Here is a 12,281-nt window from a genome sequence, read left to right on the forward strand (position 1 = left end):
ATGCAAAAACATCCTTATAATCAATTAATGCTTGAATCATTCCTTATTTTATCCGTGGCAAGGCATGTACACTGATTTTAGTTTCCTTAACATCTTCTTGATCCCCTAGATTTATTGGCTCAGTCTTATTCAAATTAGGATTCAGTTTGTCTTCAAACTGTTCCAACTCTTTGCTTATTTCTTTTAGTGTTTCTTCTTCATCATATTCCCCATCCTACTTCATTACATCTTGATTAGTTTGGATTTTAAGATCAGGCTAAAAATTTCACATGCATGTCATGTCATTAGAATCAGCATAAAGAGAACTGTGTAAGAAAAGAAAAACAAAATATATTAGACATGAAACAAAAGGGACATTGCATTTCATTAAATAAAAGATAGAAGGGTTTAAACACAGATTCCAACATAACATAAACAAACTAAACTTCGAATTACAACCCTGAAATAACTCGGATAAATAGAAAGAAAAACAAAATAAACTACCAAAACTCCCTCCTGACGGGGACAGGAGTGACTTCCCAATTATTGAGCTGGACAGCTGGACCTATGAATTGCACGTCTGCCATACTGGTACCTTCTCCTGCTTCGACCATATCAACTTCAATACAAAGGTTCCGGAAGTCATCAACCAATTCAACCTCAAATCCCACATGCTTCGTGACACCGCTCTCAACAAATGATTCATTGAGTAGTGGCATTGGGCGAGGGAGTGACCATATTTCCTATTTCCTTCCCTTGGCTTTCTTCAGATCTTTAGCTGTAGGCTTAAATCCCAGACCAAACGTGCCCACGTTCTCACACGGACATATGGGATGAACTATATCGTGCAGAGATGCTCCCAAACCCTTTCTTAGCTCAAATCTGTATTTCCAAAGTTCACTTACCATTATGATAGAAGGAGAAGACAATTGCGGTCCCGGTATAGCCTGTCATTCAGGGATATGACTCACTGGCACTATATTAAAAATTTGATAGACGAATGTCTCTTCTACATTGTTTGCTTCAATAAGAGACAAGGGAGAGTCTTCGTAGGCTGACAAATCTCCTTCACCATGAATAACTACTTCTTGCCTGTCATGCTCAAACTTAATCATTTGGTGCAGTGTAGATGCAACCGCCTTGGCCTTGTGGATCCACAGCCTTCCCAACAACAGATTGTAAGAGGAGTCTACATTCAATACTTGAAACTCTACGGCGAACTCAACATGCTTAGTTCCATTTTGCCAATGGAATTTGATTTTGCACCATCGAAAGCCCTAACACATATATTGTTGGGCCTGATCCTGTCAGCACCAATATTCAACTTTTGCAAAGTAGAAATAGGGAAGATATTTGCACCTGAACCTCCATCAATCATAACATGAGTGACGTAGAAATCTTCACACTTCACTGTAATGTAAAGGCCCCGATTATGCCCTGTACCTTCAACAGGCAATTTATCATCCAAAAAGCTGATCCGATTGACCTCAAAGATTTTTCCAACCATTTTCTCAAGCTAGTTGATTGTAACCTCCCTTGGGACATATGCTTTATTTAACACCTTGAAAAAAACATCACGATGCTCCTTGGACTGCAACAACAAAGATAAAAGGGAAATTTGAGCAGGGGTTTTCTTCAGCTGATCTAATATTGAATACTCTGATAATTTCATCTTTTTCAAAAATTCTTCGGCTTCTTCTTCAGTGATAGGCTTTTTGATAGACGACATTCCACTCACCGTTGGCTTGGACTTTCTTAAACTTTCAGGTACAAAGCATCTTCCTGACCTAGTCAAACCTCCTACCTCATCTACATATTCCACAACTTCTTTCCCGTGATAGGTCATCACAGTCCGCCCATAATTCTAGGGAATCCTTTTTTTATCAACTATCGAAGGTTGGGTTACCGGTTTGAGGATAATAGGCGCTGCCAGTGCTTCTTTCACCGTCAAGATGGGCTGACTCAGAACTCCCACCACTGTCAACTTAGGTTTATCCTGACTTAAATCAACATACCTTCTGGCACCTTGTACTGTGATCAGGGGTTTCTTTGTGCTTTCTTGGGCTTCATCTTCTCTCATTCCTTCCCGGTTCAATGACATTTCTTTCAAAGACTCCGCTACATTCACCGATTTCTCCTTAATGGTCTGTATCTTGACAATAGGCTTATAACTCCTCGAATACTCTTTCCCGTCATATATCAATTCTAACATATTGGCTTCAGCATGGGTTAGCAGCGAATTTTGATTAATGTTTGGACCGTCCGGGGCCTGGACCAGCATCTGATTGGTGTCAATTAAATCTTGGACAACCCTCTTTAAATGCCAGCATTTCTTAAAATCATAGCCTGGCATATCAAAACAGTACACACACTTTAAAGAATAATCGAGATTCCTCGGCGGTGGGTTTGAAAACCTTCATTGAATTGGACTTAAAACCTTCAACTTTCTCAACCTATCAAACAAGCTAGCATATGACTCTCCAAGAGGTGTGAATTGATTTTTTACCGCCTTCTCCTTCTTATACTCGAGCCTAGGCTGAAAATTGGGTCTGGAGGGGTTTTGGTAATTTGGTGGAGCGAAGGGGCAATTTTATGGAGCTTGCACGTGCCATTGCAGGTAAGAAGGGGTTTAGGCATATGGCTGCACGCTATATACTAGGTACGGTGGTGGTGGAATGAAATATAAAGGGTTTTGTGGAGGGTAGTAATGGTGGGGAGGAATATATAGAGCTTGGGTATAGACATGGGCTTGGGATTGGGGATAGGGGCGAGGTGGTCTTTTGGGATAGGAATGGGTTCCAGCTATGACAGTCACCATGTCTTCTTTCTTCTTTATACCTCCAAATGCACCAGATCCACCTTGAATCGCTTGTGTGGTGGCTTTTAATGCGGCAAAACTCACTATTCGGTCGGTCTTAATTCCATCCTCTATCATCTCCCCCATTTTGAGGACTTCCATAAAAGACTTTCCCATTGCCAGAAGTAAATGTTGAAAATAGGTCTCATCCTGTGCCTGAATAAAAACTTTTACTAATTTACTTTCTTTCATTGGAGGCTTTACCCTAGCGGCCTGTTCACGCCACCTTATCGCGTATTCTATAAAACCTTCAGTGCTTTTTTTCTTCATATTGACCAGGGATTTTTTGTTCGGAATCAATTCGATGTTGTACTGAAAATATTGAACAAATTCAGAAGCCAAATCATCCCAGCTATTCTATTTATCGATATCTCGATGATAAACCATTCTAAGGCCAAATCTGAAAGACTCTCGCCAAAGAAGGCCATGAGCAATTCTTCCTTTCCTCCTGCAGCCCTCAACTGGTTGCAATAACGTCTTAAGTATGCCACGGGATCGTCGTGTCCTGCATACTTCTCAAACTTAGGCATCTTAAAACCCGAGGGGAGATTGATGTTTGGGAACATGCAAAGATCTTTATAAGAAACACTCCTATAATCTTCAATTCCTTGCAGATTCCTCATAGCCTGTTCTAAAATTTTCAATTTCCGAGCTATGACATCCTGTTCCTCCATTGCGACAGGTTTCTCTGTATCAAATGGAAATGCAGGTGGCTGAGTATACCCATACGGTTCATTCAGTTGCAAACTAGGCTCCGAGGCATAATACTGACTCTCTGAAACCTTCAGTGTCGGCTCACTGGCAGACCTAGGAAGCCTCATTGTGGGACGCGCGACATATATGGGAGTTTCATGTGGTGGCGGAGCCACGAATACCGGTGTGATTGGTGGTACTGGCTGAGCAGTGGGTCTTGATTGGGGAGCTGCCAAGAGCACACCAAAACTGCCAGGATAGTAATGTCGCAGAGTGAACCTCGGCGCGTGCTCAGGTGACTCAGTAGGAGCAGAAAATTATGCCTGAGAGAGCAGTGGGCAATTAGAAATATTCCCAAAACCTTCAGGGAATGGAGGAGGAGGCATTCCGCTGGCCCATGCCCGGTGCAAATCTATCAAATGTTGCCTAAGCCTTACTACCTCATCATTGTGTTCAGAACTTTCTTCCTTATAATCCTGATCCGAGTCAATGACCGAATTTTCAATCTCCCTGCTAGCCATGGCGAGCTTTGCTTTGGATCTGGTAAAGTATGGGTGACTAGCCAGAGTGCTGCAAACCTACCACTGTTATCTGAAAGAACATGCTCATCAAAGACGACATCCGTTAGGATTAGGGCACACAACAAGCATGGGAATCACATTGGTAAAATTGCCGTAAATTCATGCTCATTTCTACCAACTTTTGAGGGTGGGGAGGTCATTTTAACATCATCCTGATTTTTGTCTACACTATTTTTATCTACACTTATTATTATTATTATTATTTTCGTATCCACCTCTGCTATTTTCTTTTCTCTCGTTATCTACCTTTATTTTATCATTCTTTATGGCTTTTGTTTTTCTTTAAAAGAGGAAAAATAATGAAAAACAACGAAACAGAATGATTAGATCGAACCCAAAAGTAGGTTGCCTATGTATCATGTTGTACATGAATCAGATCTTGCGTAGTTCAGGCAGCATGTGCATACACACTACCCACACCTTTTTTGCGAAAATGAAAATAAACAAACCAAGGAAAGACGTAACACCAAAACATTTTGAAGAAAGAAAACAACAAAACATACAAAAGTTTGGGACCACTTTAAAACTAAACAACAAATACAAAACAACATTATAGACCCCTAAGACGACACAAGTGAAATTACTAGTAAAGACTCTAATACCCAAAAACAACTTGACTTCGACTTAAAAGCGACACCACCCTACAATGACAGATACATAAAAGACTTAAACTGAATAAAGATAAGAAGTGCTCTTTCAGAATGGTGCTCTGCGTGATGACCCTGGCTGATATAGACCTGCCTCTGAAGTTCTTTTTCTCCCATTCAAGCTTTGTAGCATATCCTGTAAAGATACCCTAATACCGGGGAAGAAGCTTTGGGCCTGTATCCCTGCCTCATGAGGAGTGCACTTGGAAAGATTATTCTGACACCTTTCTACCATCTTGAACAAATCTGCTAACTGAACTCTCAGGGTTTCCACTTTGGACCCTACACTTTTATCCTGATGGTCGTCTACTATGCATTCTTTCTGTATTCTCCCTCTAAGCTACACTGGTAAAGGTTGACTGATACCCCGAGGGATAGATTGAAGCCAGACCCCATATCCCCGAGTGTACCCCGGATTATCCAAACTTTCTTTGAGTGTGTCTACACCTAGCTTTGTTTCATGCTTCCAAAATTGCTCGTACTTGCTCTTACCTAAGGCTTGGTCCTTGAAATACTCAATATTCTTCAGAAGATCCACTGCTGGTGGCACGTCCTGCAGCCTGCCCAACTGGCGCATTACCCTAGAAGGATTGTATGGTCTAGTGCAATTGAGCCCTCACATAACTAAAGGGAACTGCGTCTGACAACCCAACAAGATTATCTTCGGACGAAGCCACAGATAAGTCCACAAAATGTTATCCCCGGTTCTTGATTCAAGAAATTCAATCCAGGCGTCGACTCCCACGGGTAGCGAGAATTTGTCCAAATGCAACCTGGAATCCATGGCTTTCACTCGATTAGGAATACAACGATCTAACACATTTGGTCTAACTAAAGAAGGTGTATGCAAATGCTCCATCATGCATAACTGCAATATCATGTTACTGCCCTAGAAAAATCTCCTTCCCCCCTTCACTTCGGTTAAAGCCTTATATATTTTTGTTAAGATCATGGGTATGAGAGTGAACCTGCCCTTTTGATTAATGCCCTTGTCGTTTTGACCCTTATGAAATAGGGCCATCACCACAAATTGCAAATGGGCATTAATACATCTTTTTTCTAGTGGAAACACTAAAGTACCTAACAAAGCGAGGGTGAAGACTTCAAGACGCTTTTTCTCCCACTTCTCCTTAGTCACATGAAACTCATCCCAAAAGCAATCAAAACCTTCCAAGGGCCCGAATCTAGCGAACAAAAAATCTAGAGAAACCCACGAGTCACTTAAACAACCCAAACGGATACCCTTACTTTTTAAACCACAAGACTGCAAAAATCTTACGCCAGTATGATTTTGTGCTCAGATCTTATCCTTCTCGATATAGGGTAAATGCAACAAACCGGATATTTCTGCCAAAGTAGGGGTCATTTCACATTCCCCAAACCTGAACACCAAACTACTTAGATTCCAAAAGGTCAACAAAGCCTCTATTAAATCTGGACGAGGGGTAACATACAGAAGTTCCGTAAGATCACCTAATATTTTCACCAGTTTCTGCTGATCAACATAGTTAAACATTTCCCACCATTTGATTAACTTTTTGGGCACCTTGACAACCATCAGAACTCTAGACTTGGTGGAAAAATCCATCCTGTAATAACACATAAGACGTTATCTCAAAAATTCGACAGGAGTAGAAGATTTTCAACCCTTGGGATTTTTTACGCAAACATATGTCGATGGGACAGACAATATTCATGATTCCAATTTGCCGAACAGAAGTACTAAGCGAAATCAGTCTACTTGGAAAACAACTCCAGATTACAGGATGAGAGATCTAGGCTAATACTATGACCAAGGCCAACACAAAAAAAAAATTACCAGACTCACCGAGGGTTGCCTACATATCCCAATCCGAGGGAAGGGAATTAGGTATGCGTAGTTCATTCAGATTGGACAATTAACGATCAACTAATATATTGACCTTAACTTAAGAGACACTACCAAAAACAAACGAAAAAAACTTTTGGATTTTCAACTAGACATTTCAACTAAGACTGATACCACCAATTATGAAGAAAATTTTTTTGGTATTTTTGTTTTTGACAAATAAGTAGAAAAGGCGAAGAACAAAAATTTATTTTTTTTTGAATTTACGGTATTTTGAGAAGACAAAGGTAAAAAAATCTTTTTTGAGTTTTTTTGGATCGTGGAGAACAAAAGCCATACAGAATTCTAAAATAAACTACGACATTCCTCTTTTTTTTTTCATTCTTTTCGACTCACTTTTTCTATTTTTTTTCTTTTTCATTTTTGCCTACGCACCTTACTCCGAATTTTTTTTTTTGAAACTCAGTCTGTCAAATGACCACATTACCCTTAAAAATGCAACAGTTAGCACGTAGGGATGCTTTAGAGGTGAGTCTCCTACGAAAGGGCCATGTGGGTCCCGCTAGGTCTCAGTATGATGCACATAAGCATGACCTAAATGCTGACTTACGTTGTGGTTTACTAACAAGGCTGTTCGGGGGAGCGTATGGTCGATAGTGGCTGCTTTGCTTTCCACCTACTCCATAACACCGACGGCTCCCCCCCTAAAATAAGGGTGACTCAACTAGAGGTTGTGTACAACACGTGTACTACAAACTTGTTGCAGAAAAAAGGCCGGGGGTGGACTCATGATGACAGATATAAAGCGGTAACACATAGGATAAATACTATAAACAAAGAGCACAAAACGCACAAAAGTGAAAATAATAACACAAACAAAATCACAAACAATGCTTATACACTCGTAATGCCAAACAAAGTCGATACGACTCCAAAAATAGCTCAAATTCTAAAAACTTGCCATTGAAGTCCCCAGCAGAGTCGCTAGAAGCTGTCACACCCCTTTTTTCCACGTACTCCAAAAAATGGTATACTTTAAAGTTCGAAAGGGTTTTATTATTTAAGTGACAAGAAATGAAAATTTATTTCGGAAAAGGATTATTTGCATTTTATTCAGAGTCGCCACTTGGCATAATCCGGTGTACCAAGTCACCTTTGGAAAATCCTTTTCGAAACCATTTGACTCTTAAACTGGTTTTGTGGACAGACATTCCGGCTAAGGAATTCTATTGACCGAGGGGAAGGTGTTAGGCACCCCTCGATCCCGTGGTTCAACCACGGTCGCTCGATAGAGTGTATCGACTATTTTTGGCATTATGAACTATATAAACCACACAAAAGAACGCAAACTAATCAAACAATAAACAAAATAAAGCAGCCCAAAAACGTAAAATACAGTCCAATTATACAGTCCGAGAAAAGTAAAAAAAATACGAAAATATAAATTCTAGTCTAAACTAAATCTAGACTAAGCTCCAATGACTTACCCGATGCCGCGGGCCTTCATCACAATCATTTTTCGCCAACATGATACGTCGGGTCATTCCCCGGTGAATAAATACAAGTGATCTCGGGGCATTCCCCGACTAAATAAATACATCTGAATTAAACATGATAAACTAGAGAAACATTCACACGCACATTCCAACATCCAACGAAACACTTATTCCCAAATTTTGCCAACCCGAACCTACGATTGCCTACCCACTTGACTTACCATGATACTATCACGAAATTGATAATTAGACGTGAAAGTAACAATAACGATGAATAAAAACAACCACAAATCAAAATTAATCCTAATTCACTTTAACAATTTTTAACTCACGCCCCGAATTTCCTTTAAACCACATGATTAGTGCATGCTTTGATTTTCAATCACATCTCATAATCCGAAACCAACATCGAACACAAAACAAATAACGAAGATTCAAACTAAACACACAACAAATAAATCATCCACAACCACAACATCAATAAAAAGTCAAAATAAATTAAAGATTTGGTTAGAAGGAATGGACCTCGATGAAACTAATCCTTGTCGATAATAAGGAAATCCGAAGACCAAAATACTCGATCGGAGAACCTCACAATGAACAACTCCAAACTCGATATTAAATTCAACCAGACAAATCAGAAAACCACGAAAAAACCTCACGATGAATAATCCAAAAATCTGAATAAACTTTAAAAACAACCCAAGATCCCATATTCGAAACTCCAAACCAACGATTTTCAACTAACCTTGCACGAACCAAACCAACTCGGATGGATTTAAAACCTTAAGAAATAAGAAATATCAAACGAACCGAGAATGAAATTATGAAAAATCGAGAAGACCCATACGCAAAATTTTATCAGAATCGTTGGAAAATAGACTGGGTGTCATTGCCAGTCACCAACGTTACTATTTTTGGTGACTGCCGCCATCGCTGGTGAGAAGTCGGGTCGGGTCGGCGGCAGATCTAGGCGGTGATGGAGAGAACGGCAGCAGCTGACCGGCTATAATGGGCTGCTGTTCAGGGGTTGGTGTTGACGATGAAGGCGATGGCGGGTTGTTGTTGGTGGTGGCTGTTGTCATCGGAGGGAGGAAAAGACAGTGGCGACGGTGGTAGCGGTGGCGAGTTGTTGTTGGCGGTGGCTATTATCACCGAAGGGAGGAAAAGACAGCGGCGACGGTGGTGGCGGTGGCGGCAGCGATGGTTTCACTGGTCACTGGCCGGAAGGAGCTTAGAAGGGGGGGTATCGCCGATGATGATGAGAGAGGGCGGCGAACAGAGGTTCAATTTTAAAGAGAGGAAGAGAAAGAGTAGAGTCTAGAGAGAGAGAGAGAAAGAGCTGATTTTCTTTTTTTGTATTTGTTACTGTTCATTCCTCTTGTGTGTATGTGGGTATATATATTGTATTTTTCTTTTTGAGTCCTTTCTTCTTGGACAAGAAAAAAAGAGGGGGGTGACGTGGGGTAGGGGTAAGGGGTAGGGTATGGGGTGGTGAGGTGGTGATTTGTCACTTTTTTATTAGAGAGGGTTGTTAGGGTGTTAAAAGAATAAAAGTTTGTTAGGGATTTTGTTGAGAGTTAATTTTTTTGTATTTTTTTTTGTGGGATTTAATCACGTAAGGGAGGGTACATGATATGATAAGGTAGAAATGAATAAAAATCGAACTTTTGAGGGGGACAAAATTACGTGTCTACATCATACTTTAGGTTTTAAAATGAACATCATCCACTTAAGATACTAAAGTGAAAGATCGTGCCAAATTGAGGTGTCTGTCTATGTATTTGACCTTTTTAATATGATAATTGCTCCCTTCATTTACTTTTATTTGTCATATTTGGACTTGATTTGTCTATTATGAAAAAAATTTACTCCTTCAGTTTCGAAAAGAATGACCTATTGTGATTTGGCACGGAATTTAAAAAATAAAGAAGACTTTTGAATCTTGTGTTCTTAAATCAAAGTTATATCAAATTGACTAAAATATTCTTTAATCTTATGGTGTTAAACATGTCATGTGCAATGTTGAAATTAAGGTATTGTCAAAAAAGAAAAGGTCATTATTTTTTAAATAGACTAAAAAGGAAATTAGATCATTCTTTTTTAAACGGAAGAAATAATTATTTTTTCTTGATATGTTAAAATTAACAAGTAAAGTGAAAATCTATTTATTGAAATAGTGGATAAGTAAAAGTGAACGAAGGAAGTACTCCCTCTGTTTTGTTTTACTTGGCACTTCCTTTAAGCAAAAATGTATTAGGGACTTATTTTACTAAACTAGTCTTACTAAATTCCTTTTGATACCAAACTAACAAGGAAACACAAGAAACACACACCAAACAGTCCACTAGTGCAAGAAACCGTGGACCTCTTTTGGTGACCACTCTCGAATTCAAGAATAAGAACAAGAAATAAGAGTTTACAAGGTGTTTAACACCAAAAACAGCCAACCACCAAACTATATTAACAACAATAACAGGAACAACAATCCACACGGCTTCACTACTACAATACAATCTACAAAGTTACAACAAGATAAAGATAGAAAGATAGACAAATGGAGATGTAATCTTAAGAACCCAAGAACCTATTCCACTCTTGGACCCTTAACACTACACACTACAATCACCTACCTCTTACACTGACACAAGAGAGGATTCCACCACTCAAGCACCAATGTATTAAGAAAAATGCAACACACAAACGCTTTCACACTTGTGCAATGCCCTAGTTTCTATTTTGGACTCTCTCTCTCTCTCTAAGAGAAGTGTTCCGTCAATACCTTTAAACAACTAAAGACTAAAAACCCTACAAGGTTCTATTTATATTACATTACAAAAATAAGAGACAAAAGACTAAAAGACTCTTTAATGAAAAGAGCTTCAAAAGGTGCCCATGGGTGTGTTTGGGGTGGCCTTATGAACTCCAAGGCCCATCTTCACACTTTAAATTGCACACAACCTCGGCTGCATTCAAAATACTTAAAAATTATTCATGGTTATGATCGTACTCTCATCTTCTCCATCTTGAGAGGAATTTTCCCACAAATTCAGGACCCCACCTCTTTTAGAGAGACACTTCACGATCTCCTTCATGTGGCCACACATATTCTCCATCTTCCTCACCTTGTATTTCAACCTCTTCTTTCTCTTCATCTTGAGGTTTACCATCAACCTTAGCCTATTAAATTACCACTTCTTTCCCAAGATAGTATAATTTTCCCTCCCTTAGGATTACGTTCCTCTGGTTTGCACACTCACTAGCCTTGTGCCCCCACCCTTGGCATTTGAAGCACTGAAATCTCTTGGAATTGGAAATGGAAATTGGTTTACCTTCATACCTTAGGGACTGTTTTAGGTCATCCTAGGTACTCTCAAATTGGACAACTATGAATGAGCTCCCTTTTGACCTCTAATGCCGCTTGGAAAATGCCATCAATAGTGTCGAACTTATAAAGTGTCATGCGAGTAGAGATGTCCTTTTTCAAACCAACTTTGAAGTGCATAATTTCATGACTCACTTTTTCTCCACGTTGATCTAGTTATAATATCAATTGTTGAAATTCATCGTAGTAAGCCATGATACTTTTACTCCCTTGCCTCAAATTGTACAATTTGGCAAAGAGCTCATGTCTATAAATCTTGAGCAAGTATCTTTGATGCATAAGGTTCTTCAACCGAAACTAAAGAGGAGGTTGTCCCACAATCATCTCATTCCCAAACTGTTTAACATACTCTCACTATGTATTAGCATACCCTTCGAAGTGAGCTATATCATAACAATTTTTCTTTTTTTTGGTGAGATTATTAAGTTGGAATATCTTGTCACAAGATGAATCCCATACAAGGTAGGCTTCAGGGTCACTCTAACCTTTGAAAATGGGAAGGCTCACTTTGATAAAATTGAGACCTACATCTCGGTTTGGGTGGCTATCTCTCACCTCTCGGCCTAACTCCCCATGTCTACCCCTCACCTATTCTTCCCTCAAGTAAACATCACCATAAGCTCCATAACCCCCATGTTGTTCCTCCCTACCATGTCTCTCTACATAATTGGGTTAATTTGGATTAAGTGGATTTGGATTTGGTGAAAAGTAAGACCTTTGGTTTAGTGAAGTTTGGATTGGAATGTGAGGCCTTTCGTTAAGTGAGGGGCTTGGGCTTGGTGTTCGTATTTAGGTTCCAAATCCTTCTTGTTGGA

This window comes from Capsicum annuum, chromosome 11 (genome assembly GCF_002878395.1).
Source record: "Capsicum annuum cultivar UCD-10X-F1 chromosome 11, UCD10Xv1.1, whole genome shotgun sequence".
Lineage (NCBI taxonomy): Eukaryota > Viridiplantae > Streptophyta > Magnoliopsida > Solanales > Solanaceae > Capsicum > Capsicum annuum.